At 40.4% G+C, this 23,509-nt stretch overlaps 1 long non-coding RNA gene across 3 annotated transcripts; it reads right to left on the bottom strand.

The window, feature by feature from the left end:
• Nucleotides 1-2,822: 2,822 nt before the first annotated feature.
• On the bottom strand, nucleotides 2,823-12,603 carry LOC311436466. 3 transcript variants are annotated; one of them, XR_014692875.1, is made up of 4 exons: nucleotides 12,366-12,603; nucleotides 10,909-11,071; nucleotides 10,646-10,784; nucleotides 2,823-3,107 (listed from the first exon to the last, which is right to left on the bottom strand). It is a non-coding gene; the product is annotated as an uncharacterized lncRNA (long non-coding RNA). The 3 variants fall into 3 exon arrangements; XR_014692876.1 differs by lacking the exon at nucleotides 2,823-3,107 and adding an exon at nucleotides 4,133-4,769; XR_014692877.1 differs by lacking the exon at nucleotides 2,823-3,107 and adding an exon at nucleotides 6,630-7,273.
• Nucleotides 12,604-23,509: the final 10,906 nt, after the last annotated feature.

Consider the following 23,509-nt stretch of genomic DNA (forward strand, 5'->3'; position numbering starts at 1 on the left):
AAAGGGCATAAGTAAAGGAAGCAATAAAAGTTTATCTGGCCTCACATGAAAGCTGTAAAATTCCAGTGAGCCTCTGTGGTGACTTCAGTGAGAAGTTGGAGCCCTAAAGAGCATTTTATTGGCAAGTCTGGGAGAAGGCAATGGCTGCACTGTCTCTTTGGTAATGCCTTTCTGACCAGCAGCATTTCCCACCTTCATGATGCCAGAGCATGGCAATGTCCTTCTGTGTTGTGCAGAAGTGCCTGCCTCTGCACACCCAACACCACACCTTTAAACTGGCCTGTTCAGGCATCTCAATGGATGCTTAATGTGGTTGGCCTGAAAGGTTGCAATACAGTCAGCAAGTGCATGGGTTACCAGAGGTACCCTGTGCTCAAATACTTGGGAAGACAATATTTTCTGGGGTTCCACATGAGGCAAGAAAGAACACAGCTGCAGCAGCTGGGCATCTTCAGATGTACTCCTCTTTCTCACTTTTTTTTTTTTTTTTTTGCAGCCATATTCCCTGCTTCGCAGACACTAGTTGGAAGATGATAAGCAGCACACCCTCCAAGTATGCAAATAGCTGGCGGAAGTGGTCCTGATGTTGTCCTAGATATACTGGGTAAAATCCTTGCTCATTTTGAGTGCAGGAAAAGCTATGAGCTGATTTGCTGATGTCAGGATGCTACTTGGAGATGTGCTACCTCCAAAGGGCCTGTAGAGACCAAGAAGCCTTGCCCTGCCCTCCTGCTGCAAGGGGTGAGAGTGCTAACACCACATTTTAACTTGAGGCTTTGCACAGCCTAAAGGATATGGTACAGGTGCCTGTTGAACAGCATTGCTTCACTGACTGTATTGGAGGTCTTGTACAGACCAATGATCTGGCCTGGAGTTTCCTATTATGGTATCAATTGATTCAAATTATTGACTTCAGTAGCTAAAGAACAGATCTCCACATGCCTGTCTGCCCACTGAAGATCAAAAAGCAAGCCATTTTTGCACCCTGCAAAAGACAGCCTTCTTCTTTTGAAGACAATGCATAGAAAATTCTGAGTTAAACATGTTAAGTCGGGAGCTAGGTTGACATACCATGTTTTGTAGTGAAGAAAGGTTGGTCTAGCAGACTGCCTCTGATTTTAGCTCTAAGCATGCATTTCAACTGAAACATGACTTTTCTCTTTGAGCTCACAACTTCCTAACATTTACTACCTTTAAAAAGCTGAATGGAAAATTCTGCAATATGGAGAATTCAGATTTTGATGCTTTTCTCTGCAAAAGAAGTAGGCATAAAACAGAACACAAATACAGGAACAAGTTAAACCCGGGAGAAGTGAGGCCAACCTGCTGACTGCTCCTGATGACTGAGATGTGGAAGGAAACATTTTCCTACACAGATCATGTTTTTCAGGAGTGTTCAGCCTGGGCTCTAGTTTGCTGGGCATGGACTAGCAGCATTTCACATTGCTCCTTAGTGGCTATGGACTGATGGCTTTCAGGACATGACACAAAACACACTTGTTCTTTCCTCAGGCTACTAGAGACCAGGAAAGATGGAGTGATGACTGTTGTTGGATGTGACATCTCCTGTTTATCTTTCTGGTTATTTTTTTTCTGGCTATGAAAATAACAGCTAGATTACTAATTTAAATATCTATTGAGAACAGCTAGAGGCAAGGGCTTTCCCCACTTGGATGAAAATGCAAGTAAAGAAATGATAAATATCCACTTTTTACTTGCAGAATTATGATGCACAACACACAAATAAAAAACATGTGATGTGCTGCAGGCTAGATCATTGAAACCATACTTTCAGACTTACCTGTGGGTGCCTTTGTTTGTCTATTTATGTCACCGTTCCAGAAATGTAATGAATTGAGAGCTGGTAATTGAATTTGCTTCTCTGCTTCTGTGACCTGCCTTGAGTGGCCCAGTGGCCAAATTGCCTGTAAATTCATGCGGATGCAAAAGCAGCAACCAGCAGGTTGCAAAGCTTTAATTTAATCTCAGGCCTGACCAGATAACTAATAGAAAGTGATCAGGCAGTTAAGGATGCTTAGGCAGATGGAATTCCATGAAGTTATTTACAACCATGTGGCACTGAGCTTCCTGCCCTGGCATTTAACTCTCCAAATATGCCCACTGTTCAAATCACCCGACTGCAGCAGATGGGCAAAACTGCCTCAGTGGGGCTGTGACCCTCAATGACTCGGAGAATCAACATAGTCAAAAGAACCTTGTGCCTTTGATCAGTTTAGCAAGGGCTAAATCACTTTAATCCACTTCCTAGTTTATCCATTTCCACCATTAGGATGTGCAGAATATGCATGTGATGGCACAGACTCTAACCAAATGTTCTGCTAGAAACCCCAAAACAACTCCAGGGCTGCAAGCACTATTGAGTGTGTGCCAACATACCCGCATACATGCGCTGCTCTGCAAGTGATCTGCAGCAGCCTGCCCCTTCCCAGTGCCCCCTACCTAAGTAGATATCTGGATGCTGACCATTATTTTGAGTCTAAATGTTCACCTGGAAAAAGTTGAAATGACCAAAAGGCTGAGCAATCCTTGACTCCTCTGTATGCCCTCAATTCAAAGAGGCTGCAACCAGATTTGTGTGTAGCTTCCCAGCTAGCTTTGCTTTTGAAACAGGAACACATTCCCTCAAATATTGTTGTTTTTGTTACCATCCAGCTTGAAACCACAAGGATATATCAGTTCCATAAAAAATATTCCCCAATCACTCCCCTTCCCCCTCCCTCCCCCCCCACCCCCCCAAAAAAAAAAAAAGGACACAAGATTTCTCTTGTTCAGAAAAATAACACTGATAACTTCTTGTATCATACAGCATCAGCCCTACAGCAGGTGTATACCAAACCATGCTGCTGCACGGTGAGGGATACCTCTCTAACTCATTATTTTGATTTCTGGCACACCACCAGGCAGATGTTCAGCAGCGGCAAGATTTGCACCAGACTCAGATGTGTTCACTCTCCTCAGCGTAATTCTGGCAGATCAGATGTGGTGACTCAGGGCAGCTTCTTCTGCTTTCTCCTCCAATGAATTCTTCAGGAACTGCACAGATGACTCAGTGCTAACACGCAAACCACATCATGAGACTATTTGACCTGAAAGGTAGTTAGCAAGAACCTCTGTAAGGAAAGATTGAAATATTTATTTCCAAAAATAAAGGATAAACCTCTGCACTGGTTAGCGAACAAATAAGAAGTTGGCAAATAAGACGCCACAGAGAGGATTTGTTATACTTTTAATATTTTAAATTCCTTCCATACATGAAGAAAGATGGGAATATAAATTAACAGAAGGAGGAAGGCTACACCTGGAACAATCAATGAAAAGCAAAGACAAACACCTAATAAATTAGCTGTGCAAATGTATAAAAAGATTAAAAAATAAAAATAAAAAATAGTAAAAAATCACCACCACCACCAACAAATTGTCCAGATGAGCTCTTTCTGTAGTTTAAAATACAGAGAAAACATTTTGAGAAAACATTTTATTGCCACTCAGCGAGTCTTGCCTCAGTTTTCAAACACACCCACTACCCATCCCCAAATCTCAAACAGTACATGCCAGCATTTATAGGTAAACACTTTCTAAATGTGTAGCATAACCTATCCCAGGTCCCACATACAACTTCTAAAAGGCTTGTACTGCAGCTTAATGCAGCATCTCTGTTTCCATTTAACTCTGCACTGTGGGCTTCCCATCCCCTATGGGGAATTTTCTTTAATATATGATTTCAATTTCAAAACAGCATCACTTTAGGGACCTATTCTGCCTTTACTTATGCAGCATGGGAGATGATTCATCTGCCTATTGATAGCAGCTTTAACCAAAAAAAAGAATATTTTCAATATAAAACTAAACAATTAATTAGACACTTTAGAGAACAGGTACATTACATTCTTGTCATGGGTCCTGGGAGCAGCTAGACTTTAAAACTGATAAATAAAGTGTCCTTGTATTCTTTAACCATCCCACAGGAAAAGTAGTTTGTAAAATAGTAAAATTGCTCAGGCACAAATATTTATCACATATCCAATAATATTTTATGTGCCTTGTAACTATAATATTGCATGTTTTATGCTCCTTCAATCTTTGGTTTAGAGTGCATCCAGTTTCTTCAGTATAGATAACTTCACAACCAGTGGATATTTGTAAACAATATTTTGTTACAGCCCCACGAACACTAGCTTCCGCTGTTTCCCCTGGGATTTCAATGAAGCTTTATTCTCCCTGAACATACACTGTTCATGTCCTAAAAATGCCTGATGCAAAATGCATAATTATCTTTATTTTATTAGATTTGTCAGGTTTACACAGTTTTCGGTCCATTAGAGGTTAGCCATCATTACACAAGCATACCTATTTAATTTAAGTACCTGTCTGTTTCATCTCATTCAGAACAGCTTGTACTTTAAAAATGCAGCCACAGCATCACAAAACCAAGGCAACCACAAAGGCGTGCTTCGTCCTGCCCCTTTGATAAAAAGGCAGTTAATGGAGGTATTAAATATTTCATCTTCAGGTGCGCAGCTGAAGACAGGTTGCTCCATGCGAATTAGCGCAAACACTTGTGGCTGGCTGGAGGGTGTAGCTTGAGTATTAGCACAGCTGGTGGAGTCAGGATCCACAGATCCCACAGAGGGGCACAGAGGATGTACAAGCAGCCAGCCAAAGCTGTATTCCTCCTGAGAGTAACTTCAACTGGTAAACCCACTGCAGGTTCACGTGGCATTTCAGCTATTAATGCAGGCTCTGGCTATCTGAAAAGAGCAGCATGGCATTAAGCAGCCACTCATTTCTCTCTGCCGTGTCAGCACAAGCAGGGCGCTGGAGAAGGGAAGTGGTTTGACTACAAAATACTCCCAGTGAAGCCAGGGAAGCGGGTAGGGAGCAATTGCTGAAGCAGCAGTGGTGCTGGCTATCCAGCACAGGATCACTGAGTTAGGGAAGCAGCCCTGACTGAAAGGGGTGCCTCAGACCCATTAAAAATAATGAAGTCTTAATTTCACAGATATGCAGCCTCCTCTCTGAGCTGGATGTTCTGAGCAACTTGTGCTGCACACAGAGAGGCCTTGCAAACAGGATACACAGAGCAGACTAGGGTGCATCAGTTACTAACTGGTTGGTGTGCACAGTAGCTAGACAGACTAACAAGCTCACAGGCTTGGAGTTAACACATCCACCACCGCAACAAGGCAGCTGCTGCATCCCTCCTGGCACAGTAGGTGAGGAAGGGGATGTCTCCATTGCTGCATGAGAACAGGCTGATCCTTGATGTTGCCAAAAAGCCATGAAAACCCACACGCCTCTGTATTGTCTCCTTGGCTTTGTATTCCTCACCAATGGGCAGAAGAAGCCATTTCAAGCTGAGGAAAACTCATGACCTAGCTGCTCTACTATCCAAGATGGGGAGAAAGATCAAGCAACAAGCTTTCTTACTCTATTTTTATAACCCTAATCACTAGGCAGCTGAGTTGCATCTTGGAGGTGGTATGTGCTGCTGGAAGAAAGGCAGATATTGCATGATTCAGGAGATGATGATTTTTAGCGTAGAACACTCCAACATAAATGCAAACAACGCATTGCTTCCTAACTTGCATTCATAATTCTTGGTTATCCTCTTCTTCCAGGTGTGTCCAGAAAACAAACAAACAAACAAAAAAACCCTCTTTGCATCAAGCCAAAATGGAAAATACTAATTAGTACAGGTGACAAGAGGAGTTAAATCTTTCAAAAGATCTTACCTTAAAAACGACCACTATAACAATCAATTTATTCACTGACAAAAGGTTGGGAAACTCTATGTAGAGAGAGAAAAGAAAAGCAGGTGGAATGGGCCAGCTGAAAGGCTTAGCAACATACTGTGGCTCCAGTTAAATACAGAGGATGAGGAAGAGGAATAGGAATTAAAATTGGATGATCAGGTAGCTGCAGATGTCGTGTATTTTTCATCAGATGCTGTCACCTCATGAAGAAGATTGATGTTCATAGGAATCTTGTAGAAATATTGTTTAAGGAGAGACTGAGTGAGAGTTTATACTGGATAACCTCAAGAGGTCTCTTCCACTCAGCAGTTCCACGGTTTAAAGGGCTGGAGCACAGAGGACCAAAGACCTTTGGTCATAAAGAACTGTATAAGTGAAGATGGCGATATGAGTGGAGAAGAGACGAGAAATTGGTGGCTGTTTTTTTCCAATTAAAGAAGTAAAGAAGCAAAAACAGAGTGGCCAAGCAAACTTTGTGCAAAGTTATATTTTTAGATGCTTGTCTTGAAGTCACCTTTTATGTGATCTATTTAAAGGTAGCAAAATATTCTTGAATTGTCAGCAGATGAACAAGCGCTTGGAGGTACTCATCTCCCTGTCTGATGTCAGCTGGCAAGGATTGTTCACCTTCCCCCTCCCTACTAAAATTAGTCAGGAACCTCCCAGCAACTTCAGTGAAAACAGTCTCAGCCTTCAAACACTTGAAAGCCACAATATTTTAATAAGCTGATAACCTCTGAAAGTATAAGGAGATCAAATGAGAGAAAGGAAAACTTTAAGTTTATATTTTTGTTTTATATATCTTTCTTTAGTAATATAAACAAAAGGATGATTCTTTTGTTTCTGTGTAAAAAAAATAAAATAAAAAATCTTAAAAACCCACTTCATCCATCTACACTTACTTCTTGTCGTAAAGCAACGTCCCCTACCTCTGTTCAGACAAACAAAACACTAAAGGACTGCCCCAACAGCCTCCATCTACACTGTTAGCTCTGAGAGATGACCCCACCATTGACATATCAGGCACAGGTTAGCTCATAAATGCTCTTAGAGTGGCTGCACTGTTACTGCTTGGGAAAGCAGATGGGATTGCTGGTGCACCACATTCAGTTCACTACAAATTTGAGGAGCTAAATCTTGGTAGTTCCAGTGTTTAAGTCCTTCCTCAGACCTGCCGGTTGACATGGGCTGTAGACACAGCCTTTACTTACCAAATAGCAAGATAACAAATGGAGATCATGTTACAACCATGTTTTTAAAGGGAAGGAAAACCTGCCCTAGATGTAGTGCTGATTGCCATTTCTCTTCATCTCTGATGTTTCAAGAACATATACGTTCATATAGCCAAGTCCTCTAGAGTATCGTTGGGCAGAAAACCAAGACAGAGAGGTTTTGCAGAGGCTGTTTTTGCCATTATGTTCCCTCCTCGATGCAGACATAAAGACGGCCAAATTGAAACTGAAGACTTCGGAGGAACTCCCAGGTCAAAAGAGTCAAATCTATGTATTGAAATGAAACCCCATCATGGATGTTAGCAACAAATGCATTGTTCAAAGTTTTTTTTTTTTTTAATGTAGATTACTTACATACAGTCTAATTAAAGTTTTCTTTTCATTGATTCAAAACTGAAAATAGTCAGGTCTGTACTCCTTCATTTCATTTACAGGGTATTGCCTCTTTTTAAATTATAGTATTGTCAACAACAGCTGTATAAAAATAAAGGTAGGCCTCCTTAAAGAAAAAAAAATCTCAAGACCATAAAACCCCAAAATATTAATCTAATTCTTAAAACCATTTTTTTCCTCTACTCAGGGAGAGGGTTTATATTTATACCTTTCCTACCGCAACAAAGCATACTAAGGTACAGTGTTCAGTATTTAGTAATACAGTGACTGTTGTAACTGTTGGTGTCTACATATTGATATAGAAAGCACCACTCCAAGTATCTGTACTCTCTCATCTAAGGTTTTTCAGTATTTCTCAGTAGAATACCTGGGCTTCATTTATAGCTTGGTCTGATTTAGGGGGTTGGCTTTTATTTACTTTTAAAAAATGTATTTAATATGATAAGGGGTTTAAACAGTGTCTCACCATCAGCAGGGGCATTGAACTAATTGGCAAGAGCACTGCCCACCCTGCTTATATTTTTAGCAGGTTACTTTTAGTTTGACAGCACGCAACACTGCTGTTCTCAGCTCCTTGGTTGATTGCTTGACCTGGTTTCCAACCCTTGCAACTTTCCTGTGCCTCTCCCAGGCTGAACAATGAGGACAGCATGCTCTGTGCAATCTGCTCAGGCCCTGTGAGTCATTTTATCAGGTGTACACATTGCGATCAGATGCCTACATGAATTTTTAGTACACAGACTTAGCCAGAATCTGCTTATATGTATTTCTAGATTGAGTACTCCCAAGACTATTTACGTGGAGATGTTATAAATACTGTATTTATAATTTCTGTGCCATGTGGGAAGAACTATCAACACTCACTTTCATTATAGGCTTGCGATGTTGTTGGATGGCACTGGTGATTCCTCAGGTGGTGTTTGGCAGCATTTGCCAACCATTGTCTTCTAAATGTCCACCATTTCTGGTGAGCAGAGACAGAGGCTTAGATCAACCTGCTTCCTGGGCTGGGTGTTGAGTGAACACATGTGACAAACAGAACTTGTACATAAGACACGAGGTGCTCCTAAACCGTCTTATTTCTCTGCATGACAGGAACATTGCATGGGGAACTGCAACAGTTCTCTCACCCTTAGGTTTTATTTTGTTTTACTCTGTTCCCACTCTTCCCCCCCATTTAACTGGAAGTCAATGTATGCTGGGTTTTGACGCTGAAGCCTGGACAGGCAAAAAGGAAAAACAGCAGTGAACCAGGGGAGATGAAAGGACTAATTGGCAGGGCAGGCAGTTGCTGTAGCATTCATAGATAAGGCTAATGGAGACAGCATCAAAACTGTTAAGCTGCACATTATTCATTTTTATATGCTGTTAGTAGTTACACTGAGCCCTTCTCGTCAACCTTTATATTAGTAATACCCTCTAGCAACTCTTGATTGTTTCCTCATCCTTTGCAGACCATATATATATATATATATATATATATATATATATGTATATATATATTCAAATATGAAACCATTATACAGTTTTCAACAGGCATTGATACAAATAAGGTGCTTAGAAAACAAAGACATTAAGATATTCTGGATGTTTTCTCCACAAAATTCAGAATTCTTTATACAGGAGAGGAATTTCCATTGACAGACTCCCTGAGCTTGCAAGAACTTCACTATACCATCCAATATTGTAAGCATAGATCTCTTAGCTTAAGCAAATAAATGGAAATATTGAATAGACATAGCAATGAATCCCAACTCTCAGGGGAAAACCCACTGTCTCAGATAATAAATCACTGAAAGAAAAGATAAAAGATAAAAAATAAATAAGGACAATACTGCACTTTTAATCTTTCACTTTCTTGCTATCCCATGAAAACCAGGAGGAAGTTATTCTGAAAACTAATTCAAGGCAGCAAGGCACTCATATTTTAGCAGTGTGATCCATGAAGCATTTTATAGGTGGATGCTATGAACCCCAAGTTTCTGCTGAGCTGATTCACAGCTGCACTACTCTAGTTTTATCCTGTGTGCCTCCATTGATTTCAGCATAAAACTGGAATACTGCAAGGATGATTCAGACGGCTTTTGTTTCAGAGGAAATGGCATAGAGACATCTAGGAGCAGTAGAGCATTCACTTATTTAAACCCTTCCTGTCCTTGGAGCAAAACACTGATTAAAAAAAATAAGACTCCTACTGAAGAGCTCTGATCAGAGAGCACAGCTTAATGGATGAAAGAACATACCTTTCATAACTAGATTAAGTGCAGTCTTCAGAAGGAAATGTGCCATCTCCTCTCAGACAGGATGGCACAGCTCAATCAAAGCAAGATGATGGCAAGAAACTGACATTTTAAGTGTCAAGATAGGGGTGGTTTAGAAGCTGAAGTTAACATTAAGAGACTCTGGAGCTTCAACATTTTTGGATCTCCAAGAGGTTGCTGAAAGAGGCTTTGAGGACACATTTCACTACTCTGTTGCCCTTCGTTGCATTGCATTAATTTAGGACTTTCAACACTCACTTCCAGAAGTACCAGAAGAGAAATATTTTCTATTTTGTGCATGGAAAACAGTTTTTCCCTAAGAACAGGTCAAAAAAGACCATTTCTTACCCCTATCCGACACCTCTCTTGTGCTGGCTACTTCACAGAGTAGCGAAGCAACTTCACTGAAATCCCCGTCATCACATGGAAATAATGATATCTCTATCCTCATCCTGTGAGATGGTCTTGGGAACCAAATTAAGCCAGAGAAACTGAAGGTCTAATAATTCTTAGAGGGTTTTGGCCCTATGTGGAATAAATTAAATAACTATCTCAGACTGCCTGAAACCAGCATTAATGTATAAACCCCACAAGCACAGGAATCAAACTGCATGAAAGCACAGGCACTAAGAAGTTGCTTTGAAGTTCCAGCAGCTTGACGAGAGGGAAAAAATAGATAAATAAATTTTGAAGTGAAATCCTTGTTTCCTGATATGGCCTGCAGAGATGAGGCATTGAAGAGCTCTTGGCTCTCGCACCACTCACATCTCATTGAGCTGATGAAGAGTTTCATGCTGATTTGGAGAAGGAAGAACTGGAAGAGTCAGGCCCATCAGGAGTAGGTGCCTGTGGAATATTGCCAGGCTTGTTGGTGTCAAAATTGTGAGTGTGTGAGCATAAATCAGAAGAGAATTGCTGAGACTGGGCTTGAACAGGAATGTGAGTTAAATAACATGCAGGAATATGAATTGATTAACATGCATACCTTGCTCATATCTTGCTGGCCAAAGTACAGGACAGATGTTGGAGGTTTGCAGTTGAACAATAGGCCCATCAACCACGGCAAATAAGCAATGTCTGGGATGAGATGGAAGCCTCACATCCTGATGTTGTTTGAAATAAAGCTGGGAAAGGAACCAAACGTACCAAATGTTGGCCTCAACCCTTCCTCCTTTTTCCTTCCTTACTAAACAACTCAACAAGCTTTGTTAAGAGCCAATCAGCACACAACAAATGACTTACTCCTACCTTGCCAAAAGTGGGAATCTGGTTTCCAGAAACCCCTAATTTTGAGGATGAGAACTCCAACTGTTGGATGGATTGATGGGCCTGGACCTCTCTTCTTCCCAAGAAGGGATACCTCTTTTGTAAGACTCCTGTCTCCAACTGTGTCCAATGTTGGAAAAATTACCTGGAAAAATATTGATAGCTAAAGTACTAAACTATTAACTCAAGCTCAATTATTGCATTAAATTAACTTACCAACAGCAATTCCAAATATGTTATAAATATATATACATAAATATATATGTGTATATATATATACACACACATAAAAGTGTATATAAATATAAATTACCCATCTGTTCAACTTTGTGAAATTGTCAAAGTCCTTGGCAGGGCTCTGAAACAGTCAAATGTTGACTCTAATAAGTGGCTATACACATAATCTTTTAGACATAAACCACTGACCAAGTCTGGGACTAGGACTGGATCTTGCCACACCTAGTCTCCTCTCTGAGGAAGGAATTTAGAAGACAAGGTGTACCTTTCTGAACCTTGTGACACAAGGGGAGGGCCTCCCTCAGCCACACACCCTTAATGTGACAGTGCCTGCTTGAAAAGCCAACCTAGATGTCCCAGCAGGAGGAGTGAGCTGCCTGTTTCTCTGCACACCACTTCTTTACCGTGTTAGGCAAAATATAACACCATAATCAACACGAAATCAAAATAGGCAGAGGAGAGAGAAACTACGGCAGAGGTCTTCCTGTGGTCCCACAAGAAAGGAAGACAGACGTTGAGAATCTCTTGTCACATAAGCTATGTCCTTGTGTTGGAGTCTCCTTTAGGATCCCCAATGCAATCAAAATGATGAGCGTATGATGGCAGGAATGAATGAAAAGCAGGTTTGTAAAGAGACCACAGACCTCTCTCCTCTTATTACCCTCTGTCATCCCTTGCCTCCTTTTCACTTCATCTGGGCTTTTTTGTTTGTTTGTTTGATAGCTCTATTCTTCTCTACAGTAAGACAGCAAAAAATAAGCCATCAGCGCATTTAACCAACAGTGATTAACATCCTACAACAGTGCAGGAGATCATGGTATGATGTATTAGACTGTCACAGAACAATTCTCCTTGTCAAACATGGTGCAGAACATGCTTGAAAAACATTTGGGGGATCTAGTATAGAGTTTGTGTTACTACACCTTAACAGGATACCACGTATGGACAGAACTGCAAAACAAAAACCACAAGTGCACGTTTTTAGCTGATGGCAGATGTAATAGAATGACTTCACTCAGCCTGCAAGGAATGAGAATTAAGTTAAGTTGCATTACCTTGCTTTTGGCAGGGTCTATGGGAGTTGCACAGACAGCTATTGCACCTCAGCTGGCTTGATAAGCTGTGTTATCAGGGTTGTGTGAGCCCTGAGCTGAGTTCTGAGATATCAAATGTGCAATGATCTTTGCTGGGAAGCCACATACCTCTCTGAGAGCATGATGAGATTAAGCGCAATGGTTATTCCCATGTAGCCACTTGAGACTTATTGGAAGAACAGTTTACTCTCTGGTGGCTGTTCCCCAGCCAGGCTCTCCCTGTGGAAAAACACCTGAAAGAACACGATTTCTGCATCAGAATCATTAGGAAGTTGCAAGAGATGCAAAAGACCCTCCACATAAATTGTGGATAGCTTGTGAAAAACTTGTAATGAGGAGACAGACTATTTGCTGAGGTGAAACAAAGCACCCTTTTGCTCCCTCAGTTATAAAAGTAACCCAATTAAAGCCCTACAGCTGAAGTCAGCAACCTAAGTGAGAAGATATTGTAAACAGCTGAAGTCCCACTGGCAATTGGTTCTGTAACAGCAAGCAACAAGTAATGAGAAACTAGTAATAAGTGCATGTATTTTCATTCTTCTTGAAAAATGGCTCAGCAGAGAAAGGTCAACTACATGCATGCAACTCTGCTCTGACCACAGCAGAAATGTACTGAGGAAGAAGATGGCTGGAAATGGAGTGAAAAACACAGCAGATCCTCTCCACCACTGTATCTCTATCAAACCTGCTGGGTTAACTCAGTGGTTTGTCTGACTTGCTGTAGAGGCATAAAGCAAGGTACTTAGAAGATTAGTGGTGGGTGAAGTGTTTTCAGTAAACCCATGTATTTCTATGGGTTTATTTCCCATCCATGACCTTCAAGGCCTGAAGCACAGCCAGCTAGGCTGCAACAAGTCCCACAACACTTAGTCATTTGGTTTTCTCTTAGGCAGTTCAGTTTAGAAGCCCATAATGACATGTTCCAAATATTGCTGAAGGGTCTCCGCTCCATTCAGTACTGTTATCGTTCTCTGGCAATGACTTACCTTGAGTCTTTCACTCTGGAGGTAACAGCCTGAGGGCATGTTACAGGTCTTGTTGTCCCAAACCATAGCCCAAAATTAATCTAGGTATGTTTCAGCTGCCTTTGAACACAACAAACTTAAAAAAAGAGGTTGCTTTAGGGCAACAGAATTTAAACCTTCATCTTTATTTATGCACCAACACCAATCCTTGCCATTATTACCTGTAACTCTGAAACAAATGCTATCTAACTTCATCAGTACTGTCATGATGAACATTTATTCATCTACCTCTTCAGCAAATAAAGGAGGACAGACATTTAAAACCATTCTTACTAGATATGTTTGATCTTTTGTCCTCACTGCCACACAAAAGTTTTAGAGTTCTCATCTCCAAGAGCCCCACAGTTAATAATGATAATGATAATTAATAACAATAAATGTAATGATGATAATAATAATAATAAATCTTCAAAACCCCACTGTTTTGAAGATGGTGACTGTCCACCAGCCTGATGTGGCCCCATTTACCACAACCCTTTGAGCCCTACCTGTCAGCCAGTTATTCACCCATGGTATGATGGTTTTGTCCAGCTGGATGCTGGACATTTGGTCCAGTAGGATCCTATGAGAAACTGTCAAAAGCTTTACTGAAATCCAAGAAGATGACATCAGCTGGTTTCCCTTGATCGACTAGATGGGTGATCTTATCATAAAAGGAAATCATAAAAGAAAAAAAAATTATTTAACAGGACCTACCCCTCGTGAAGCCCTGTTGGCTGGGACCAATGACACCAAAGAAGAGAGGAAAGCGGTTTTGTTGGTTGTTGTTGTTTATTATTATTGTTCTTGTTGCAATATATTTATTTATTATTTGTCTGATGATTATTCTATCAGTTTGTTGCCCCAGCTTGGGAAGAACTGATAACCAAGTGCCATGAAGGGCCTTTACGTTGCACTCCTGCGCTTCTTCCAGGCAGACCTGAAGACTTCTGCCTCTTCCAAGGAGCAGCTGTCTGCGTCACCGTTCTGAGGGATCTGCTGCTCTTCTCTGTGCACCGCCATGCAGGGCAGGGCTTCATCTTCAGGCACCCCTTGGGCAGCCTTCTCATCCTCAGGCCGAGACACCCCATGCCCAGCGTGGCCTTGGGAAGGGTTCTCCTGTCGCCCCAGTGCAGCAGAAAAAAAGACTCACTGAAAGTCTCCTCACAAGTACAGCAACCTCTCCACATCTGTTTGAAAAAAAGTATATTTGAGGATCTTTTTATGTAGTAGGCAACCTGTTTTGAAGATACCTGGGTGGACATGTATTACATTTAGGCAGACACTTGTAGATATACAGGGGTATATCTAAGATGTGCTAGATCGAAAACTAGATGCTCTTATGATGCACTGGATGCAATGGATGCTTCGGATGGAAAACTAGATAAACAAAAGTCTCAACAGAAATCTGTTTGCACAGCTAAAAGTGAAGTCAGCCTTTCTTTAACTCATACTTGAGAAGCATGAAAGCTGAAATACTGTCTCTAGTCTTATATTCAGCCCTGAGATGGAGCCACATATGAAGCATAAATGATGCTGCGTAGATGGATACAAGTTTCAGAAGATCAGTTCCAGAGTGCTCAGGAAAAAACCTGATACTTTTCTTTTGTTACCGAGCCCCATGTGGATAGGAAGGAAATGCTGAGGAAAAAACACACATTCATTCAGTCTTATATATTGTGTGAGTTTGACCAATCTAAATATGTTAAAGTATGCTAAAGACTGCATGCAAACTTTGTATTTATTTATAGCCAACCCAAGTGTCCACCAACACAGAATACACCTCTACACATATACTTATATACATATACACATATACATACCCCTTCTTCCTTCTCACAGTTAGGAAAACATTGTCAGTATCATCCTAGAGAAAAACCTAATTGAAGCACTCTGCATATATAACGAAATGGAAAAAAATATAATCCAAATTAAAATCAAAATGCATGTGTAAATCAGTGGCCTAAAGAAGGTGACATAAAAATTTTGTGCATCTCAGGAATAACATAAGCTGTCTGCAGCTAGAACAGCTGGGAGGACATGCAAGTGGAAAGGAGGTGGAAGCAATTCTAGTTTGGATGTGCTCCTCAGATTTTGAGTCACGATATACACAGCTAGCCAAAAGTACTCAGAGCCTCAGAGTACAGCTCCTAGAAAGACTAAAGAAGGGGGAGGTGAATCAGTTTAGACATTTTGTCACATTATTTAGGCTTACATCTGGATTTGGTTCAAGTTCTTGTGCCTGAAATGTAGAAGACATACCACAAAAATGCTGCTGGTGTAGCTATAAAGAGTACTGAGTTCATCCATGCTCCATCCAAATCCAGCTCAGCCACATGGGGGCATTTACAAAAGCCTTGCTTTCCAACACAGCCAAAACATGGTCCTAGCTGCACCAGAGAGGCAAGAGCTAAGAAATTACCAATGAATCCCTCTCATACCCCAACACCATTCAACTCTACTAAAGCATTTCCACAAATATTACATCCCCCACCATGGATTTTGCAGAGCTCTCTGCAGACTAGAAAAGCTGATGTAGTCTTAGGCTCATTGTTAACACATTTCACAGCAATACTTAGCCAACTGAAAGCCTCTGTCCACTTCCTATAACCTGGTAGAGACTTTGTTCTCCTCTCCTGCTCACATTCAGACACAGCACACTCCTTTGGTACTGCACAGCAGATAATACCTAACTTTTCTAGGCATCCTTCTTCCAGTTGCATACTCTTGTTGAGTCCACATCACAACCTGGCCTTGATGAAGTGACTATACTTCTCCATCCTACTAAAATTACTTCTCTACCCATGGTAGCTCCCTGCTTCACCTCCCTAATCAACTTTCTAGACTAGATTTTTCAATAATTGAAAAACAGTGGAGCCACAATGACTTCAACAAGGTTCTGCTGGCTGTGTCAGCTGAAGACATATTTTCTCTGGCTCCGCATTGCTTGGTGGCTTCCTTTTTTTATGCCTGGCAAGTTATGTTTGCAATTATGCATCTCTATCACAACATGCAGATAGAAAATTAGTCTTCTGAGGCTCTCCCTTAACACCCTCCCCTCTGCCCCCCCGCTCCTCACTCAGTCCTTGAAAAGGCCATTTGAGCATGCAATATTAATCATTTGCTGTGCAATAATCTTGGAAAAATGTAATATATTCTGGCAAATCACGGGGCCTCCAGAGGAACTGCCTGCCTCTGAACTAACGGCTCTCATCTATTATCAGGCAGCGATGAATGCAGCTCCCCGCTTGCTTGCCCCATCAGCATGCAAACAGTGACTCAATTCAATTGTGAGAAATGGGAGGAAATGATCTGTATTAATAAATGGTGAGAGCGTGAGATAGCCTGATTTCAGAAAATAAGATCAAAACCACTGAGCTCCCTTCATTGTCTCATTTGATACCTTCCCTTTGCTGTAAATGCAGCACTGGGAGTAATTAAGCTTCTGAAAGAAGTTTCACAGTGAAGCCACATCACCCAAAACAATTAAGACAAACATTTTGTGCACATTGTCATCTGCCTTCAATGGTGTTTAAAGGTCAAGGAAACATTTCATTAGGAAAAAAAATGAAAGAAAATAAAGGTAAACTGCAGTACGCTCCCTGGGTATGTCTAAGAAAAATGCATGAAAGGAATTAGTGTTCAAGCAAATGCACATGCAGAATAACATTCATCTGGATGGCAAATATTATGCAAATTGCTTGGCTTACTCTGATGGTGTCTGGAAACCTCAGTGAGATGTTGTGAGTTACGCTAGGCTCTATACAACGAGGAGGCATGCTTCTTTGGCCCCATAATGCTCACAATCGGATCACACTAGTGGACACATAATGTGGACCAAAGAAGACTTTGATGGTAATAATCCTATGAGTATTCTTTGCCTTGGCAAGCAACAAAGTGGTTATCCCCTACTGAGAGTGCTGTAGAAATGTAAGCCACTGTTACTAAAAACAAAAAGTTCTTAAAAAACAACAACAACAACCAAACAAAAAACTTTATACAGTCCTAACCATCAAGAGTGATCTCCATTTTAGCAACCATTGTTATCAATGCCACATTGCATCTACATGGCTAGGGGAGCAGACAGCTATTACTTTGCAGAATATTTTCTAACAGCAGAAAATGAAATGTTTTTAAAATCAAAACATTTCATGGGAGTATGTCAATTTCAGATTATTCTTTTGACAGGAAAATGTTTAAATGAACCATTTCTATTTTTTTGTTTTGTTTTGATAAGGCATGAGCATTTCATTTCAATAATGTGAATGTGTTTTGTTTCTGCTTTTCCAGTTCTGTTCATTTCAGCTTGTATGGCATAATAAACTATGCATGGTAATATTGAACTTACACACCTCCTTTATTACATGTATCCAGCATATAATTTTGATAATAAATGATATAATTCAGCTATTATCAAAAAGAACATTTTAATCTTACTGAATAATATGTTTTCATACTACTTGATTGAACAGAGTAGAAGCCATCTAGGTGAACAATTTCTGAAAGTTCTGAATTCCTTTTTTCCAGCTTTTATCCAGTGTGAACTTTCTTACTCTGACAATCTGCTAAAACCACCGGTTCTGCTGATTGAAGGTGGACCATCTTTCTCTTTTGCATTGCTCAGCTCCTGCCACCATCAGGTCTTGAACTTGTGGCTGCTATTTGTGTTACCATTCTCACCAACATTGATTGTAATACAGATCAACAGAGTGTAATATACTCTTTCAAGGAATCACGTCATCATTTTTGTCCCTCACCAGAGTAGTTCACACTACAGTGACAGCAGGTGCCTGAACTGGCCAGGTGGTGATCTAAACCAAACTCTTAGGGAACTGAAGCAAGCCACTGCTAGCTAAGGGTTCTGCTTGGGCTGGGCTCAATCCACAAGCACCAGACAAATTTTGCAGTTCTCTGATTCCTGCTTTCATTAGCATGGCATTGGGCTTGGTAGGACACAAAACAACGTTTCCAAACACTTCTCCAGGGCACCATCATCAACAAGCTTTGTAATGTCTGTTACACACTACAAGGTTGCAATGTTATGTGTGGAGGAACAACCAGCCTTAGCTCATGTAAATACAGAGGATGAGACTTTAGAAAAATAAGCAAGATGGACAGTGTGCAATAACCCAAAAGGGCAAAAACCAAACCAGTGTACAACTAGGGGCTGGTGGGTAAGACAGAGGGGCAGATTAGGATCTCAAGACACAGGAGTGATGTCCCACCATGCATAGATGTGTTATATTGGCTGCATACCAAATAGTGGCCTCTTGTTGACTGAATCTGCTGGTACTAGATATATGACCTAGGTCAGTTTGAGCCATCTATTTGTACTTGTTTGAACACAATAGCATGTGCCACTAGCAGTGTTTTACCATTCACTTTCCCTATAACGGGTTAATTCCTGGGAGTCCCCAGCAAAGTGAACAGGCCTTCTCCTCCTCAGTGGGTAAATATTATCTCTGAAATGTCAGCTAGGGTCCTGGATACACAAACACAGGAAGGGGTTGCACAGGGATCCACCCTATGAGGTCCTGTTCCCACTGTGTCCCCTGCAAATCAGAGCTGCCTTCTTGACTGAGGCATCTATTAGACAGATTTGTAACCTGGGAAATCTTCCAGATTTGGGGTGTTAAATATTCAAAATTAATAAAATTAAACCAAATACAATCAGCACATGACTGTTCAGTACAAGATGTGAGGAAATAGAATTTAACACCTCCTCTCTACTAAAGTGAAATCAGAAAAATATTTAAGATAGTAGCATGAAATTCCACAGTTACACGAACAGAAATATACAAAAGAAAGGGGAGAGGCATGCACCTCTAAGTGGACTGATTAAATTCTCTTAATTTTGCTAAATTAAAATTAGAGGAAAGCAACAGCCCAGGCTTGGAAAAGATATATTTTTTCCTTGTCCTCTTGGCTAACTATGGTAAAGAGAAAAGAACACACCTCAGTAATATCTTGACCCTTTTCTCTATGACTGCATTTTGATTATACATAACATTGTCATATAAAATTACATTTCTAATCAATAAGAACCATTAAAATAATTTCAAAGCATCATTTAAATCCAACTCTAATTTGATTTCACTCAGAATGTGCTTAAGCATGCCACTTAACATGTGATTTGGTTCCAAAAAATGGCTCTTTCAAAATATCATTCTGGAGTGCTATGTTTATTGAATCATACTAATCCTGCATTAAAAGTGCTCCACTTACAAGTAAAAGGGTTCCTCTTCCTTAGCTGCTTGCCTCGCTAACAGTCTGAATCATTTGTTTGTTCCTTTTCAAACACCATCATGAGTAATGAATTTCTATCAGGTCTTGCTGACTGCTTCTAATTGCCTTCTAAATGTGATTAGCAGCATGTCTTAGGACACTGTTTTCCTCCACCTAAAGTCAGGGACATCCCCTGCATTCCTCAACAACCACATTTTTTAGCTTTCTTGCCCCAAAATTCAGAGCTGGGAAGGTAGGCTGTTGCCGTTCACATTTCTCCAGAGATGGGAGCTGCCGGTCCCGTGGTTGAGGTATGGCTTTTGGGTCCTGAGGCAAATTAATGCCACTCAGTAAATTTGCACTGATATAACAGCCAGCAGTTCAGCAATTCTGCTGGTGATGTGTGATAGCTGGTATCTTGGTTGATGCTAATGGCAGGACCAGGAGCCTCTGCAGTCAGAAGCCCAAGTAGTTCATCTATTTTACGTTCTCAATAGATAACGCATCCGCAAAAAGCCAGTGCATTTGCTGCACTCTCCTGCTGCTTTGTTGATGCTCAGGAGCTAATGGAAGCAGTAAAACTTATTTCTGGGTCTGAATGAAACCTCTGATTTTAACTGATTATGCACCAAGGACAGATACACCAAGCGAGGAGAAGCTGGCTCAGCTTTCCAGTGGAGACAAATGATTCTGAGTACCTCAATTTTTGGACATCGGACTTGACACACTCTCCAAAGGGTGTGGTAATCAGAAAGAGCAGAGTGTAAATCTCCAAACATCAGACCTCTCCAAGGCATTTTGTGTTGCTTATTCACAACCACTTCTCACTTTTAAACACTTCAGCTACATTTCTGACAAAGTCGTTTCTCAGAGTAGCACTGCATTAAAAGAGCAGAAGAAAAATATGAACATCCAGGATCTTGAGAAATCTTTTATCATGCCTTATAATAAACCAAAGATTAGTTTTCTTGTCGTTCAGTTAAATATTTTGAATTACAAAACTTTCTAGCTGCATTTCTTTTTCATGTAGCTTTAAAAGCACAACCCAGACACTTCTTTAGGAAGCACAGCTGAGCAACTATCATTTCTGAACCTGATTGCAATTATTTTGGAATGCATATTATACCACAGTTAATTATACAGTGGATCAAAACCAGACAAATTCTAGAGAACAATTCACTCTTATAGATTATCCAATGTGTAAATATCTTTTTGTTTTGTTTTGTTTTGTTTTGTTTCTGTTTTTGTTTTGTTTTGATTACTCTAATAGTGTATTTACCAAATCACAGAATGGCCAAGGTTGGAAGGGACCTCTGAAGATTATCTAGTCCAATCCCCATGCCAAGCAGGATCACCTAGAGCACATTGCACAGGATGTCAGATGTCTACTTAAGGTTAATTCCAGGTTGATTGTTCTCTATGTTACCATCTGCACCTTGAAACATTATCAACGTTGTCTTGGTTGCTAGCTGTCCCTTGCCTTTACTACATATAGATGGCCTGGGAAAGTAGGAGGGAGAAGTCTCACAAGGCAGCCTTCATAGGCACCTCTCCCATAGTAGCCCTCTGACGTTTTCCAGAGTAACACGTCATTTTGTATTCTGTGAAATGCAAACCTTGGTTCCTGCAGTGCCTGACTGTAAAACTGAGTTTGTGCTGCTGTCCTCGGCAGAGGACTCTGAGGAGGTTGTTCTTCTGTCTGCTTGTCTGGAAAAAAAAATAAAAATAATAATAATAAAAAAAAATATATACATATATGTATTTAAAGGAAATGGCAGACAAAAAACAACACAATAAAGATGAGCAGGATGCTGGTCAAAAGTAAGCAGGTAATTGTGAAAAGACTACTCTTGTTTTAAAGGCATTAAAGCTTCAGTGTTCTGGGCTTCATTCCCACTGGGCAAAGTATTTAGGAAATACCTGCATTGCCCAATTTAGCATCAAGAAGCCAGTGTCAGCAGGGCTTAGTTTAGCTGCCGTATCAGCACAGCCATCCTGCTCCTGGCACCTGTGCTAATTACCTGTGGCTGATAACTAACTGTTGTGTAGCCAAGTGGACTTGTCTTTAGCATGAATATCCCTAATGTGATTCTGCTAGCCACATTCTTAGTGTCCCTATACTCTTCCTCACCTGTTAAAAGGGTGTTAGTATTTTTTTTGTCTCATTTGTCCAATGCTTTATGAATACTTAAAGTCAAGAACAGCTTCCATTTGCAATCACAGGAACCAGGACTCAGTCCTGTAGCAAAGCCTCCTGCAAGATATGTACATCACAACCTATGTGACAGGTTTATTGTCACTCTTGATAGCTCCTTAGTATTTTACATTTTTCTCAACAAATTGTGGGCAAAAATAATGTCCATTAAAAAATGGAAAACACTTCATTGCACTTAGGGTTTCATTCAGGTCTGCAGCAATCATCTGTTGGATACCACAAGCTTGTCACATCACAACAAAGCATGGTCATGATGCTTTAAAACAATTGTGCAAACAAGTTGGCTCATATATGAAAAGTTACAATGTTATTTAGCAATACTGTGATTTTATAGTGCCTGAGAGGGCAGCAGTGTGCTTAAACACTCCTGGTTGCTTTTGTAGAATTTCAGATCATTTAGCTATCAGAATACTCTTTGTATAACTCTAAGTAATCTATTAGAACAAAATTATGCCTTGCCTTCCTGCTCAGATTATTTTACTTCCTCTAGTAATATGTCATTCTGCATTCATTTAGATTCTCTGGAGTCTGCAGCTAATTAGGTGTGCCTACAGCTCTGGAAAATTGGTCTTCCATCTTATTTTCATGTTTGGATTCAATTTTCTATATTGAACAATTGCTTTGCTCTGGGATCTGTCAATGTTTTCTCTTCCTGTCCTGATCATGGCTGGAGAGGTAAAAGCAGAGGTGAGCCTAAGACCCTAAGACGGCTCCGTTCTTTTTCTTCTCTCTCTTTTTTTTTTTTTTTTTTTTTCTTTTCCAGCACTCTCTGTGCTCAGTCTCAGGGAAAGCTGTTTGTTACAGATGTGTTCAGATGAAGGATGACTCCTTCCAGGACGTTGGAAGAGGAAGAAAAAAAAACAAATCAAAACCAAAACAAAACAAACTACTTGGAACAGGCTGCCTCGGGAAGTGGTGGAGTCACCATCCCTGGAAGTCTTTAAAAGACGTTTAGATGTAGAGCTTAGGGATATGGTTTAGTGGGGACTGTTAGCATTAGGTCAGAGGTTGGACTCGATGATCTTCAGGTCTCTTCCAACCTAGAAATTCTGTGATTCTGTGATTCTGTGATAATTTCCTGGATAACCAGAAGACTTTTCTGGATAAATATGCTGTTAAAACATGTTGTTACTTGGATTATGAGCTCATTTGTGCATGAACTGTTTTGCATCTGCACAGTGACTAGGGAAATGACCCAGGAACAGGTCTCCAGTGATGGTGATACATAATGAAAACAAGTAGTAATAATAACCACTAATGCTTTGGATTGCCCACTTAGTCTCCAAGTGCCTCTGAGCCACATTCTTGCTCAAATGCTTACCTGTCTATAGAAACTTCTTGAAAACCTATTAAAGTAAAGCACAGAAAGCATGGTATCTTTTAACAGAATTTACGTTGTAGCTTTTTTTTTTTTTTTTTTTTTTTCTTTTTTTTTCTTTTTTTGTGGTAAGAATGTGTGTGAAAGCCTGGGGTAAACTGGGAAAATACCCTCCAAGTAGATTCTCCATCTGTTCTGGAGGCCAAACCCTCTTCTGAGTCCTAGCACTGCGGGGTCTTTTTTTCGCTTGTTGTATGTTGAAAGGAAGACAGATGACTTTCTGGCCTTCTCTGCTATAAGAAAAGGATGTAAAAGGATGCAGTACTTAAAAAAAAAAAAAAAAAAAAAAAAAAAAAAAAGAAGAAAAAAAAATGTAAATGTACTCAGTCATGGCTGTGGGTGCCTGAAGAGTCATTAGGAACAGCATTAAGTGGTGATATGCAGAAGAGAGCAGCTAGTCTAACACCTCACCTCCTATTCCCCCATGCAG

The sequence above is a fragment of the Aythya ferina genome (assembly GCF_964211825.1).
Source record: "Aythya ferina genome assembly, chromosome: 4".
In the NCBI taxonomy this organism is placed as follows: domain Eukaryota; kingdom Metazoa; phylum Chordata; class Aves; order Anseriformes; family Anatidae; genus Aythya; species Aythya ferina.